This window comes from Miniopterus schreibersii, assembly GCF_964146895.1.
Source record: "Miniopterus schreibersii genome assembly, chromosome: 1".
NCBI lineage: Eukaryota > Metazoa > Chordata > Mammalia > Chiroptera > Miniopteridae > Miniopterus > Miniopterus schreibersii.
The window spans coordinates 117,976,926-117,993,331 of record NC_138101.1 but is presented as its reverse complement, the minus strand read 5'-3'; the positions used below and the strand labels follow the sequence as shown (position 1 = coordinate 117,993,331).

Here is a 16,406-nt window from a genome sequence, read left to right as displayed (position 1 = left end):
TATATACTTATTACATCTTACTCATCTATTACTATTTCTTATGAAAATAATGACTTTATTATCAAACAAGTGAAACAACCCAGAATGTCATTTTATATCATATGCAAAATTATCTGCTATTAACAGTTCAAAGGGAATCTGGAATATTTAAATGAGACTGGTAATCCGATGTCCTCTAAATTAATCAAGGAGTCTTTTCTGTGTTTTCTGGTATGATTACAAAAGAATTCTATCTAGAAGAAAAGCACAAACTAAGAAAGATTAAAAGCACTCAAATCAATTTATTTTGTCAAGATTTCTTAGGTGACCTCTTTACTGGTACAGTAACAAGGTATTTGGAAACGTGTGTAAGCAATTATTCAGTGCAGCCTCTCCTATGGAAGAGAGGCTCCTCTGAGCTCAATGAACTACGATAATTCTACCCACCCTCACATTCCAGTTCACTCACCCACATCTACCCTCATGCTTAAGAGATAAGCATTTAGAAGCTATGAAAGCAGAGAAGTTAAGTCTTCTAAGACAAATGGCATCAAGAGCGCTATCACAAAGTGCAAACACTGAAAAGTTCCTCTCCACCAGAACACAAGTATTCTTTGCATTAACTGAAAGCTCTGCATTTTTTAGACCTCAAAGATTTTTATTCCCAACCCAGTACAATCACAGTCATGTATATATGTTAAGTATTACCGACCAAAAAGACGGTCACATGACTTTTACCCCAGGGTGAACATTACCAAGTAGCAAGCTTTATGAAGTCATTACTAAATACTTAGCGCTGGCTAGGCTACAAGAGTAGTTCAAAATAGGGGCCCAGCCCAGAAGGGACTTATAACTGAGATAAGAAAATAGCTTTTACATACAAGGTAGTAAACAAACAAGATGGCATTATATAGAGAAAAACAAAATAAGACAGTACAGTAAGCTAATGTTGCCAAAAAACAAACCAGAAAAGAAGCTTCTGCGTTGGATTTTAAAGGATGAGTAGAAAATAAAAAAGGAAGACACTACAAACGAAAACCTATGGCAGTACCCAATTGTGAGGAGGTATGTATTTACAGGGGCACACGTCTACATGCCTGCAGAGGGTCGATTTGCAGAGAGGAATAAAAGCCTAAAGAGACTGATCTGATTATACAACAGGTTTATATGTTTAAAAGCTTAAAGCTGAATACTTAGTTACAGGTTAGCACAATATCAAGAACAATGGAATCTGGATATGATTAGGAACAATAGCCTAACACTTGACTGTGCCAGCCACAGTACTTTAAGTATGTAGGCATGCCTCGTTTTACAGCACTTCACTTTATTGTGCTTCACAGAGGTTGTGGTTTGTCTTTTTACACATATAAACTGAAGGCAAAACCCTCCGCCAGCAAAAAAATTAGAACCACTTCACTGCGGTGATCTGGAACCAAACCTGCAATATCTGGAGGTCTGCCTGTATCCTCTGATTTTAAGCCTACTGCAACCCTATAACCTAAATAGGGTTAGGTTAAAAAGTAAATAAATATACTTTTATTACTGTCTCAGTTTACATATGAGAAAACTGATTATTAGGAACATTTACAATTTATTCAAGGTCATACAGATAGTTGGTAAGTGGCAGAACTGAAGTCCGAACATAGCAACTTCAGACCCCTTAAAAGTCCACAAGGAAGAAGTCCTCTTCAAAAGGAATGTAATACAAGTGATGTTTTAAAATCTCATAATGGGATACAGGGTAAATTGAAGGCCGCATATTCACCAAAGCAGTAGCTACAGTAAAGCCTGAGTGAGAGGTAAATGTATTAAGACTAGAATGATGGCAATGAGGTTAGAATACAAGGGACTAGTGCAGTAGAGAATGTCAAGGGGGAAAAGCAGGTTTAAAAGTGAAATAAATGTTAAAAAGATGCTGGGATTCAAATATGACTCCACAGTTCCTAGTCTTAGATATAAAAAGACTAGTGGTACCATAAACAGAGATGTTAGGATTCAAATATGACTCCACAGTTCCTCATCTTAGATATAAAAAGACTAGTGGTACCATAAACAGAAGTTGGGTAAATTAAAAAGTGGACCTGCTTTTCCACTTTAAATCTCTGAATGAGGTCAATATGAGATATCCAAATGAAAATGTCCAACAGACAATGGGAGCAATGAGACCAAAGCTTGATTAGATGAACAGGGTTGGATTAATACTGTACTAATTTTATATGTATGTATATTTCTTAAACCAAAGGGGACATTGCTTTAACACAGAAAACTAACAACTGTTACAAAAAAAAAAAAAGAAAAAAACACTTAATAACGTAACACTTCCCCACACAGTAACACATTTCCAAAGCAGCAAAAGCACTTCTGCATGTTAGTTCAAGACAAAAACTCCACTTACTCAAGGTCCCTTGCAAACAATTCCACACCCATCACAGTTGTTTTGTAGCCACTTTTTGGAAGACAAAATATTGAGACTGTCTGCTAAAATACATATAGAAATTTAGCCAAAATTAGGCTTTCCACTTAACAGTATCAATTTTTTAAATTCTAATCAATTTAATGCATATAAACAAATAATGAATTTTATTAAATGTCAGGAAACCAATAATGGATTTACATTAGCAACCAGGCACATAAAGAAGACATCTGCAGACAATACAAAACATTGCAATTGAAAATGTCATCTAGTATATATCTACATGGCTAGATATTGTCAAAACAATTGCTTTAAAAGAAACAGAATGAAACATACAGTATATCACTTATGTTAATAATCATTTAACACTGTATATGTTCTTAAAATTATAGACATACCATATACAAAAGCACATTCACAGAAAGATTGGAGGGTACACACAAATTCATACTAGCAATTCCATGTGAGGAAGAAAGGGAAATAGAATGTGGAGGGAAAGAAAATATACTTCAACTTTATCTACAATGGCTTGTTTCTTTCACTACCTAAAAAAAAAATCTGAAACAAATATGCCAAAATGTTAACACCTGTTAATTTGGATAAAGGTCATACGGTGTTTGTCATTCGATATTTCTGAAATGTCACCTAAATTTTAAAAAGGGGAGGATCCAAATCTCTCACCTCATGAAAATTATTCTCACACAGAGAATATCTGACATAACTTGTCTGAATAATCCAGGGTGAACAGAGTAAGGCTAACTTCTTCACCAAGCCGCCAACTCCTATTTTGGACTAACATATTTCTTCAAATAGAATGGCCTAATTAGCAGATCTAAACTCTGGTTTGAATACAGAAATTCATCTATAGAGTGGGTCTTCACTATGGGTAAGTCCTCAACTAGGAAAGGTCACCCGGAAGAGTCCAGAGGAAGAAGCTACTTAAGACAATTCTGAATAAATCCAATGTCTTCCCTCCCACTCCCAATCATTATTCCCATTGCCTTTACAACTCTGTCCTCAAAAGCCAACCACCAGCAGGGACATTCTGCTGCACAGTGGCTCCTTTCACTCCAAGAAGTGAACCTCTGAATTAGTCTTTTGGGTTAGTCGTTTGCTAACTACAGAAATGCACAGCGTGCTCTTTAAGAAATTCACGCATTCATTCAATAATCATTTATACCACATGGGCACCAACAATATAAAAATAAGGGTAAAATCCCTACCCTCAGAGACATTTGTATTAATTCTTCCTCCTCCCAATTTCTTAGTCTTAAAATGTTCCCATCATCAAATTCAAAAAAATTCAAGTATACACTGTGGCTAAATGATCCCTTATTATTTCAGTAGTTCCCCCCTTATCTGGCAGGGATACATTCCAAGACCCCCAGTGGATGCCTGAAACCACAGATAGTACCAAACCCTATATACACTGTTTCTCCCTATACTTATGGGCAGGGAATGTACACAGTGGAGACGCTGAACAAAGGGATGATTCAAGACCTGGGCAGGATGGAGCAGGAAGGTTCGAGATTTCATCCTGCTATCAGAATGACATGCAATTTAAAACCTATAAATTGTTCATTTCTGGACTTTGCCATTTAATATTTTTGGACTGCAGTTGGCAATGAGTACTGAAACCTCAGAAAGTGAAACCACAGATAAGGGAGGGCAACTGTACTGTGGGCAACTGTACTGTCAAGTGCAAAAGTAAGTAGAACATGTGAAATGAGATCAGGTCATTTGAACAGGCCAAGAGCTCAGGAAGGTCAGTGCTTCCCCACTGTGCCCCCGACTGTGCCCCAACACAACAGGCCAGACAAGGGCTACTCCTGGGGAAATGCAGATTAAAGAGAACAAGGAAATGCAGGCTCATGCATCTTGTTGTATTTTTTTTAACCAATAAGAGATTCAGTGGAGATTCAGTTTAGCAACTGCTAAGACCCCTTAAACTAAGAGAACAAAAATAAATAAAAAGAAAACATTACTATGCACCAACTCTAGACTTGATAGTTTTAAGAATAAGATATAAAAAAGTAATATAGTGATGCTGTAGTTCACCCCTCAGGAAACAAAATTCCTTTTACTGGGCTTATACATAAAGGAGGCTAGTGCAATACCTAGTACTCTTGACTCTAGATTCATAATAGCAACAGAGTAATTAAATGTCTTCAAATCTAGACCTTCCCAAAGAAAGGCTAGGGTCCAGTCACAAGGAAGGTGTGACCACCAAGGCCCTAATCACCTCAGAAGAGGGAAAGCACAGACCAGGTGGAGGTCACACTGCAACCTCCACATGACAGGGTCAAACTGTCCCACAAGAGACAAGTGGGACTGCGCCTGCAGAGGCCATCCAGGGTGACGATTCAGGCAAGAAAAAGAAAATGTGTGTTTTGGAACACATTCCTATGTTTGAATAGAGCATGAGTAAAAAATAATAATGGAAAATAACCATATTTGGGACTAAATAAGATAGGCTTTAGAAGTCAAATAAGGTCATTTGGACTCAGTGTGGTAGAGCCAAAGAATCAACAGCCATCTCCAAGAAGGAATATCACTTTTGTACGGAATGCAGGGAAATCACGAAGGCCAGTCAGCTAAGGGCTGATTACTGCCATCTAGACAAGAGGCATGAATATCTGATCTAAGGTGGAGCAGCAGTAATACAGAAAGAAGAATAACAACATGAGACATGGTGAAAAGAAATGATAGCATCTTGGCCCTAGCTGGTTTTGCTCAGTGGTTAGAGCATCAGCCAATGGACTGAAGGGTCTGGGGTTTGATTCTGGTCAAGGGCACATACCTCAGTTGCAGGCTTGATACCCTGCCCTGCCTGGGAAGCAACCAATAAATGGGTCTCTCTCACATCTTTCTTTCCTTCTTTCTTTCTCTCCCTTTCTCTCCTTCTCCCCCCTCTCTTTCTCTCCCCTTCCCTCTCCCTCTCTCTCTCTCCTTCCGCCCTTCCACTCTTTTTGAAAAGCAATGGAAAAAATATCCTCGGGTGAGGGTTAAAAAAAAAGAAATCACAGCATCTGGTTACTGACTAAAAATCAGCTGTTTAAAGTATTTAACAATATTGTTAATTAATAATGATTATCAACTACCATTTATTAACAGTTAATTTGTGCCAGACACTATATTAAGTGCTTTCTAGTGTTACCTGATTTAATTCTCATCACCATCATCTGAGATAGGTACTATTATGAGCCAAGAAAACTGAGGCAGAGAGATTAAATGACTTGCCTAAATTCAGAAGACCATCAATGAGCAGAGCTGGTATTTGAATCCAAAAATGTTTAGAATATTATTCAACCTTAAAAAGAAGGAAATGCTTCCATTTACAACAATACAAAAAAACCTGGAGGACATTACTACATGATAACACTTATCAATGAATCTAAAATAGTCAAACTCATAGAAGCAAAAGGTAGAATGATGGTTGCCAGGGACTGGAGGAGAAAGGAAGTGGGGATACCAGAAAAAGTACAAAGTTTCTGTTGTACAAGATGAATCAGTCCTAGAGATCTACTGTACAGCATAGCACCTATAGCTAACAATACTGTATTGTCTTCTTAAAATTTTGCTAAGAGAGTAGAATTTATGTTGAGTATTCTTTTCACAAAATAATAATTAATAAAAAGAGAAGAATATTTTAGAGGTGACAAAAAAGTAGGTGTAAGGCATAGATTGTGGTGATGGTTTGTTTCATGGGTGTACACAAGCATACCATGGAGGTGTTGCAGGTTTCATTCCACGCCACCAAAATAAAACAAGTGTATTTTTTTTTGCTGGTGGAGGGCCTTGCGTTCAGTTTTTAAAAATCACAACACCTTTGAAAAACAATAAAGCGAGGTATGCCTGTACTTAACTCCAAACTCATTAAGTTGTATACATTAACTACGTACAGCTTTATGTATGTCAATCACCCCTCAATAAAGTGGTTTTTAAAAAGTTCTGTTTAAGCCCTGGCCAGGTAGCTCAGTTGGTTAGAGTGTCATCCCCATACACCAAGGTTTTGGGTTCAATCTCCGGTTAGGGCACATACAAGAAGCAACCAATAACTGCATAAATAAGAGGAACAATGAATCGATGTTTCTCTCCTCCCACCCCCACCTTCCTCTCTGCAGCTAAAATCATTTTTTTTGAAAGTACTGTTTAATTTTACAGTCCACATTCATAATCATTAGGATATACACACACACATACACAGAGGGTGTCCCAAAAAACTGTATATACACTTTAACAGCTGAGAGCTCAATTTTGAAAATGAAATGTAGTTTAATAAACACTGCCTTCACAATTATTCAAAGTGTGTGTATACATTTTTGGGGGCATCCTATCTATACACATGGCCTTAAGGTTTCAGTTACCAAGGAAATAAACACTGATTAAACAAGGAAGAGAACTGGGAAACAGACTGTCCAGGACATCAACCCTGCCTTCTCACAATGAGGCTTTGGGCCCTGAGGACACTAGTTTAGTTGAAAAACTAGGAGAATCAGCTGTTTATGAACATTCCCTTAAAAAGGAAGTACACAGATAGTTCCTGTTAGTTCTATTGGAACCGTGATGTAATCCTAACATTATCACAGGCAGCTGCATGCCTCACTGGGCACCAAAGGGCCAAAGAAAGGAATGCCACTTGCTATTCCAGCCAATGTGCACCCCCCCACACACACACACACACACACACACACCTTCCAATGAGTTTTGTATCCTTGGTTAATTAAATAGGGACCTGAGTCTAATTCACAGTGGCTGTGGAAATATTCTCTTCCTACCAATTTGTATACCACCTGAAAATGTTATCGCTGGTTTTAGCAGAAGAGCACTTGAAATCAAATACGCCAACTCTTAAGACATTCAAATATCCAGGAGATTCCATTGAGCAACTGCAAACTTTTCAGCAAAAGGGCTCAGGTGGACTCACTGAACTGGAGCTCAGGGGAACCACTCACTGGCAGTTTAGAAGTCACTCATACAGAAAGGATAGCCAAAACCACTAACACAATGGAGCAAAGGCCCAACTTTGGGGGATGGGGTCCTGAAGGCACTCCCACACTTACGGGACAGGAGCAAGAAGAAAAGCCAGTGGCAGAAACCAAGAAGAAAGAAAGCTGTCTGAGAAATAGGAGAACAAGGCTCTCCAATATCCAGTTACCAAGTCTAATCTGTCATTCGGCCTAAATCTGTATTAAATGCATCCCTGTCCTGCCACCTTCTATTCCTCATTTCAACCCCTTACCCTCGTCCATCTGTACCATGTCAATGACCTCCTTGCCACATGACCTCATGTCAGGTGTGTCCCGTCCATGACCCCAACCATCCTGCGCGGGCACATGATGGTAACCTCCTGTAATGAGGATCCAGCATGGTGCAACTGCGCATGCAACACCAGCGCTCTGCTTGCTATAGTCTATATATAACCAGCACTGTACACAATAAAGGTGGAACAGTTCTCTCCATGTGGGCTCCACAGGCCTTCTTTACGCTGGGGATCTCGCCTCCGGAACACCCCTTGCAGCCTCCCTCTCCCGACACTTGGCTCAGTCGGCAGGATGAGGTGGGTTTCCCCTCGCCTCCTACTGAGAACGACCCCCGGGTGCAGGACACGTGGCCCCCTACCTCGTGGTACCCGGCGGCGGCGTACCTACTGACGTGGGCACCGCCGGAAGATTGGGATCTGTGTCGCCCGGACCCGAGGAGGCCCTGAAGGCTCTGGAGCTCCTGGAGGCTAACATCCCTACTGGCCATAGCGAAGCCGCGGGCGGGTGCCGAGCATGTTTTCGTCTGTTCTCCAACGTGCTAGCCGAGAGAACCGGGAGTTGCAGGTGCAAGTTCAGCATTTGCAGCACAAGTAAGAAGAGCTGGAGCAGCAGTTGAGTGCAACTGAACGCTGCTTGCACGGTGTGGTCGTCGGTGCCATCTTCCCGTGCGTGAAGTCCTGTGAGCCGGCTGAGAAAGGGAACAGGTCATGCTGTCCAGCAACTGAGGGATTGCCTGGAGGACACAGGAGGTAGGACGGACTATCCCGAAGCTTGAAAAAGCCGACTAATCGCTCCACCCACAGTCCATCTGATTCCCCGTATGGCCAGTCCTCAAACCTGACAGCTCCTGGCGGATGACTGTTGATTATCAGGAATTGAACAAAGTGACGCCTCCTTTGCATGCAGGGGTCCCGAACATTACTGATCTTATGGATAGACTGTCACATAAACTTGGAACTTACCACTATGTTGTGGACTTGGCCAACGCCGTTTTCTCCACTGACACTGCTCCAGAGAGTCAAGAACAATTTGCCTTTACCTGGGAGGGTTGGCAATAGACCTGTGCGGTTTTACCACGAGGCAGGGCTATTTGCAGAGCCCTACCTTATGTCACGGACTGGTGGCACAGGACTTGGCCACCTGGCCCAAACCCCCTACTGTGCATGTGTCCCATTGTATTGCTGATATCTTACTAATCTCTGATTCTCTTCCGGATTTGGAACGTGGTGCTGTGAGCCTCTGAGAAGCCCTGAGGGCTGGGGGTGGACAGTCACCATGAGCCTCTGAGAAGCCCTGGTGGGCTGGGGGGGTGGGCAGTCAACGAGGACAATGTACAAAGGCCTGGATTATCCGTCAAATTCTTGGGTGTTGTCTGGTCAGGTAAGACAGAAGTTAGACCCGATGCCATTATTGATAAACTCCAGGCATTTCCCCGTCCAGAGACGGTGAAACAGTTACAAACCTATCCAGGCCTGTTAGGGTTCTGGCAAACCTTTATACCCACACGGCTCGACAGTGCATGTGGACAATGCAGGTTTCAGTTGGGGACTGTGGCAACGGCATGGGTCCCGGAAGGTTCCCATTGTCTTTTAGTCCCAACTGTGGAAAGGAGTGCAAGTCCGTTATTCCTTGATTGAGAAGCAACTGGCTGCTGTTTATGCAGCCCTGCTTGCAACTGAGGCCACTACAGGCCAACTGCCACTTGTAGGGCAGAAAACCCAGGAATGGGCTAAGCAGCAAGGAATTGCTGTACCCTTTATTGTTGCTGTGGTCTCTGTGCCCAGGGCACTGCCCTGTGGTCTAAAGGGTGGTCCCCCAAGATCTACGGGGTGGAGTGTCAGATGTGTCAGGTAAGGGTTGATAGGTCTTGGTGTCCCATCCATGACCCCGACCATCCTGCGTGTGATGTAATGAGGATCCAGCATGGTGCAACTGCGCACGCGACAGCGCACTGCTTGCTACAGTTTATATAACCAGCATTGTACACAAAAAGGTGGAATAGTTCTCTCGATGTCGGCTCCACAGGCCTTGTTTACGCTGGGGATCTCGCCTCCAAAACACCCCTTGCAGCCTCCCTCTCCTGACACCTCCACTCTACCAACACGGTGGATTATCTAAACTACACGTTTGATCATGACATCACTGCAAAGTCCTATAGACTAGTGTCTCAAACTGAAGCATATTGTGGAGTTTCAAAGGTGGGCATAAAAATGACATATCTTTCCGTAGTGTCAATTTTCCACAATCAAAAGTGATTTTTAATCTATTAGATTAAACATAAAATTTAGGAACAATTTCATGCTTACAATGGGCTACTTTTGATGTGCCTCAGACTTCTCTATCCTTAGAGGGACACTGAGGTGGAAAAATTTCTGAGCACTGGCCAAAGTAGGTAAGACTTGAGCTTGTCTAGATTAAGAAGGGAGAGCCAAAATAAGAAAAATTGAAGATGTATAAAAGAGAAAAAAATCCCAATATGAATTCAAATCATCTGATTGTCTCCTACATTGGGCTCTGACGTAAGGAGAATGGTTAGCTGGGTGTGAATCCTGGCTTTACCACTTCCTAGTGATATGACTCAGGGCAAAGTATTTACCTTCTCCATGGCCTGTTTTTCTCCATTGGTAAAATGACAATATCAAAAGGCTGCTGTGAGAATTAAACATGAATACCTATGCATAGTGCCTGGCATATAGTAAGGGATCAATAAATGGTAGTTATTTTCTATAAACTCCAGCCTCTCCCAATCTGTTACAGCATTCCAAAGCTTTTATTAAGCCCTAAATTATTCTCAGACAGAAAAGTGTCTATTCTGATAAGGAGTCTTGCTATACTATTCACTCTCTCTAAGAATATTTTAAGTTCCATATGCAAAAATAAGGGAAAATTTCATTAGTCAGTTCTAGACTCCTGTGGAGATTAGAAACCTCAAAAACAACAGAAGCCAAGTCAAAATCACTTCAGTTATAATTTATTAAGTTTTAAGACACTGAAAAATAACTGAACAGATCTTGGTGATCAGTTTAATAGAATGTGCACCAATACCGAAATAAAGTGCTTTACTGAAGAGATACCATTCTGAAATACACAGGAGAGGAAGAGTACCGAAAAACCCATGTTAGGAAGAATCCAACCGCTGATCATCACCTGTTAACCAGTCCCCAGGAGGGGTTTCACAAATATATACAGATGTAGATGTTTACATAGCTTTTGTTGTCTGGGTACTAAGTACTGTGTATTCAGCAATCACTCAAATTATGAGAAGGAATTCAGGGAGGGAGGAGAAGCACCTTAAAACAGGTCTGGCCTGAAGCAGAAGGACCTGTTTTAAGTCAATCAGCCTAGCAGGAAATCGGAGTGAAAGTCTCTGATTTAAAAGGCTGCTTTCCCTTTTTCTCTCACCCTAATTCCAACAGATACCCTACTTCCATTTGACTTGCCCCTCCCATAATCAGTTTCACCTAACTGCTTTCCTTTTTTTCCAAAGAAAGCTTTATTTTCCATCATCCATTTCTCAACATAAAATTTAAAGAGGGGGAAATGCTGTAATAAACATAATTTTTCTCATTCAACCCACAAAATTCCAGTAACAAATATATAAAATAAAGGTCAACTTTTCACCTATTTTATTATACTATATCTACCTTGAAGTCAAGGATAGCTTACATATTCTCAAATCTGCTCTCAGAATACAACCTAAGTTACATAAAAGGATAATTACATGCAATAAATATATCATTCTATAGGCAAGAAAAATCCTGTTTTAATTTTTAAAAATGCCAATTTCTTTAATAGCACCAAGATGTGTCTACCATAATTTTTTTTATTTCAATGAATTAACCAATTTCCAAAATATGACAAAAGTATTTTCTATTATCAGTTTCCTTTTAATTTATTTATAAAAACTAGTGCAATTCAGCTTGGTGTTTCAAAGAAAAACAATGGAGGGGAGCAGAGTCTGGCTACCTTGTACCAGAAGCCTGTGTTTTTCACTGACACATAGCCCGCAGCCCCAATGCTGACCCCTGGTGCATCAGGCCACCAGCACCCCTAGGATGTGGTCTTGAATGAGTAGCTTTGGCAGGAAAAGTTCTGGGTACCACCTAAAAACTCATGGGCTGAACTATAGGACTGAGTTGGCCTATACCTGTTATAGCATAGTAAGAAGCTAGGAAAATTCCAGGACAAGCAGAATAGGGAAACTAAGACAGAAGTTAAACAGCAGTTTACAGCCACCTAGTAAATCCTATCTTCCCTGAACCAAGGACACCTAAGAGTAAATGGTTTGGTCCTAGACAGTTTTTTCAGTGGTTAGAGCATTAGCCCTCAGACTGAAGGGTCTCGGGTTCAATTCCAGTCAAGGGCACCCCATACTGGATGTCCCAAGCGAGTGCAGAAGGCAACCAATTTAAAAAATATCCTCGAGTGAGGATTTTAAAAAAAAAAAGTAAGTGGTTTGCACTTCTCCCCAACCAGAAGGTAAACAGCTTAACTCACCTTACTCAAGGAGACAGATAACAGAAATCCTATTAAGTGCCATTTGCCAACCACACCAAAGGACAGACAAATTAAGAGAATAAATCTCACTTTGGTACATCAGCATAAAGCTGATGAATATTCTATTGATCTGCCCCTAAGATCTCCCCTAAACGCCCAGCCTTTAAAACTGAAAATGAAGGTCCCAGGGCACTCTCCCTCCAGGGAGCATGACTGTGTCATTCCCTTCCCCCTCTCCTTCCTCCACGGGCATCTATCTCCTAAACTCCAAGGGAACCCACAAGACTTGCAATGAGAGGAGCAATGGGCAGTGGTAGCTCATCCCAGGCTAACCCCCAAACGTGTCTCCAAGGCTCCCTTTTCTGACTTCTCAGTGAGCCAAAGCAGCCCAGCCTAGGCTCTCCTATTGCTTCTTCTATGCCTTTCCTTGTTTCACTGTCCTAAGTATATTTTGCTGCAGTCAATAAACTCTTGCTTTTCTACACTTAGTTCTCAATTTAAATCTTTCCTTCAAGACAAGAACGCAGGTCTCCTTATTTCACTGGTAACACACTCTCTCTAAAAAATCAATGGAAAAAATATCTTCAAGTGAGGATTAACAAAACAAAACGGAAAAAAAAAAAGAATATTCTAATGAAAAAATAGCTAAAATGTCATCATTTTGTAAAACCTAATAAAATAATGGATCTAGACAATGGATAAGGGATCAACGGCCATGAACATCACAAAACAGAGAGACAATCAACACTGCATGACTACAGCTAGAGGTATATGTCACCAACTACAAAGCAGTTTTACCAAAAAATAGAAAAAAATCAAATCAAGATCTAATTACTACTCACAGGAAATAAAAGAAGAAGAACATGTTAAACCACATATTAAATAAAAGCATGACAACAGGTAACCACCTATTATAATTCTTAATTATGATGACACTACAAAACAAATATTTCATGATACATATACAGATAAGTTCTCTTTGTGATTATCTTTATCTTAAAAGATGAAAAAGTCATCAAGTATTAGCTTGTTTATGGACGTATTTATTGTGATTGGACAGCAAAATTAACAGCTTTATACAGGTCTGGAGTTGCTGATCTCAGAAATATTTTCTTTCCTAGTACTACTAAACTTTCTTTCACTTGGAAAAATATACCAGAGCTGAGCCAAGAAGTAGCAAGTCCCTGCTTCTAAGAAGATATCTTTAAGAGTAAGTAAGCGAAGAAACTGGATCCGGTTCAGCAGCCTCAGGGGAGACAGATCAGTATGAACTGACCCTCAAGTGCACTGGCGAGAGGTGCTATAAGCCAGTTCTCAAAGTGATCCATGATATCTGGCGTTGCTCAAGCACCTTTCAGGACATCCATGACATCAAAACTATTTTTATAATCATGCTGAAATGTTATTTGTGATTTTCACTATACTAACATTTGACTAATGACATATAAATAAGGGTGTGTAAAATTGCTGGCACCTTCGTGAGGTAAGACAGTGGAGCCAACTATACAGGTAATCATTGTAGTCCTCACCATTATGAGCTCAGTGGGGGGAAAAATGCCAGTTTCACATAAGAATGTCCTTGATGAAACAGTGAAAAGGAACAATTGTGTGACATCTTGACCCTTGCACACATTTCTTTTTAATATTCTGTGTGACAAAATAGGAAGCACACATAAGAAGCCAGGCTATACACTGATGTATGGTAGTTGTCTCAAGGAAAAGAAATTGTGCCAATGGTTTGATTTGCAAGCTGACCTAGCAGATTTTCCCCCCATAGAATATCATTCTTATATAAAATAACAAAAAGACAAACTGAATACTGAAAATTGAGTATTGGTAGACATATTCTCAAAAATGAACAAAGCAATCCTGCTGCTTTAGGGAAAACATCTGACATATTTGTTGTCAGTGATAAAATTCAAGCTTCCAAACAAAAATTAGGTTTTTGGAAAAATTTTATCTGCCACCAGAAACATGATAGGCTTTCTCAATACTTATAAATTTTTCTGATAGGATCACTGGTGATTTTTTTTCAAATGGTATCATAAAATGAGCCAACATTTGAAAAGAGTTATATAATTCTGTGAATCAATATTTTCAAAATTATACATGTGTGTAAAAAGTCAAAATGCAAGACAGACCAGTAGATTCAAATATAAAATAATGAGAAAAGCTTATTGATATGGGTTCAGATTACACTCTGCAACTTGAAGAAACTGTCACTCGTAGAGTTTTGGTGTAATATCAAAGAGAATATCCACAATCATCTAAATAAATAGCATTAAAATATTTCTATCTTTTCCAACTGAAGGTCTGTACGGGGCTAGACTTTCTTCATTTATTTCAGCCAAACAATAAATCACAAGAGATTGAATGCAGAAACAGGTACCAGAATCCAGCTGTCTTCTATTAAGCCAGACATTTTTAAAAGTTGCAAAAATGTAAAATGATGCCACTCTTCTCACTTATTTTAATAGTTATTTTATCATAAAGAAGTGTTATTTATGTTAACCTATAATGGGGTTATTATTTTTTAATGAATACTCTAATCTTTCCTGTTTGAATTTCTAACACAGGAAATACTGACAAATATAACCCAACATAAACAACAGTCCTTAATAATTTTAAGGAGTGTAAAGTGGTACTGAAACCACAAGTTCAAAAACTATAACTCCAATGTTTGGAGCCCAGGTCAAAGCTGTGCTTATTCAATTGAGCTTTCAGACATGGCATTTTTCTTTGATTTGCCCTTGGAACAAAACACCAAAATTTGGGAGCCCAGTGGGGGGAAGGCGAGTGACAGACCAAGACCACTAACTACCACCAGTTTTATTCTAGTTACAAGTCAGGGTCATGGGAATGAGCACAAGGGTGGCTTCTGGGATCCTGCTAATATTCTGCTTCTTCATCTGAGTGCTGGTTACACAAGTGTGTTTGGTTTGTGAAAATTCAGTGAGCTGCACACTTAGGATATATGAATTAGGAGATATGCATAACCTAGTATATGTATATAGGATACACATTTTCCCCAGTAGATATACTTCAATACATTTTTTAAATTCATAGTTTAAAATGCATAACAATTTCCACTTTGTTTTTCCAAGCGCATGATGGCTTTCAACTAACCAGAGTCTTCACACATAACTTACTTTAGAAAAGAGTGAGAAAAATAACTCAAAATTTTAATTTAAAAACCTCAATATACACAACTATAACTTTTTGGAATTAAGAACTATATACTATCTATGGCAGCTACCTTACCAAGACTAAGAAGAGAAGTCTGTGCTTATTTCTCAAGTTTTCAAAACCAATGAAGTCACAATAATAAAAAAATAAAATACAATTTAAAAAATGAAATTTCCCAATTACAAGTGAAACTAAAGATGAATTCCCTTTATTATTTGTCTTAATCCTCACCCAAAAACATTTTTTCCATTGATTTTTAGAGAGACTAGAAGGGAGGGAGGGAGACAAAGAGAGAAAGAGAGAGAGAAACATCGACGTGAGAAAGACACATCAATGGTTGCTTCCTGCAAGCAAGCATCCTGGCCGGGGATCTAACCTGCAACCCAGATATGTACCCTTCACTGGTAATCGAACCCGAGATCCTTTGGTGCACAGGCCAACTCCCTAATCACTGAATCACAATGGCCAGGGCAAGATGAATTCCCTTTAAGGTATTAAAGTGATGAAGGGGCCACTAACTATGCTACTTTTCAGCATATCACTATAAAAAACAGGTAATAAAAACTGGAAGAAAAAAGACAAATGGTCATTATTTAAAATGAAATAACCATCTTCATAAAACATCCAAAAGAAAAACTAGCCATTAAAATATAATAAGAGTTCAGCAAGGCCAAAAAATATTAAATACAGAAAGATTAGTTTACAGTTATATATATGGACATATATATCAATAGGATTCCCCTATACTGGGTGGGAGGAGAATACAATAAAAAAAACTTCATTCACAGTAGAAACAAAAACTGAGATACTTAGAAATTAATCTAAGGCACAAGACCATGGAGAATAATTTTAGACTCTATGACCTATAAACAAGTGGTAGTAATAAAAATGAAAATAAAAACAAAAACCACTGCAGAATTCAAACAAGAAGAGACAAATTATAGAAACATATTTTGTTAACTAAGAACAAAGAAATAGCCCGGCCATGCATGGCTCAGTGGTTGAGCATCGACCTAGGATCCAGGGGATCGGGGTTCGATTCCCGGTCAGGGTACATGCCCCGGTTG

The 16,406-nt window shown here is 39.5% G+C and overlaps 1 protein-coding gene and 1 pseudogene across 4 annotated transcripts in view; both read right to left on the bottom strand.

Moving 5' to 3' along the window:
- LOC308547502 (large ribosomal subunit protein eL13-like) overlaps window positions 1-9,551 on the bottom strand; it is a 32,775-nt pseudogene extending 23,224 nt beyond the window's left edge. The window contains exons 1-3 of the transcript in view: window positions 9,410-9,551; window positions 8,040-8,333; window positions 7,635-7,742 (exon numbers count right to left, since the gene is read on the bottom strand). The product of the transcript in view is annotated as a large ribosomal subunit protein eL13-like (transcript). The remainder of the gene's footprint in view (window positions 1-7,634; window positions 7,743-8,039; window positions 8,334-9,409) is intronic.
- Window positions 1-16,406, bottom strand: part of MPP7 (MAGUK p55 scaffold protein 7) — a 288,719-nt gene that overhangs the window by 264,461 nt on the left and 7,852 nt on the right. The window lies entirely within an intron of this gene.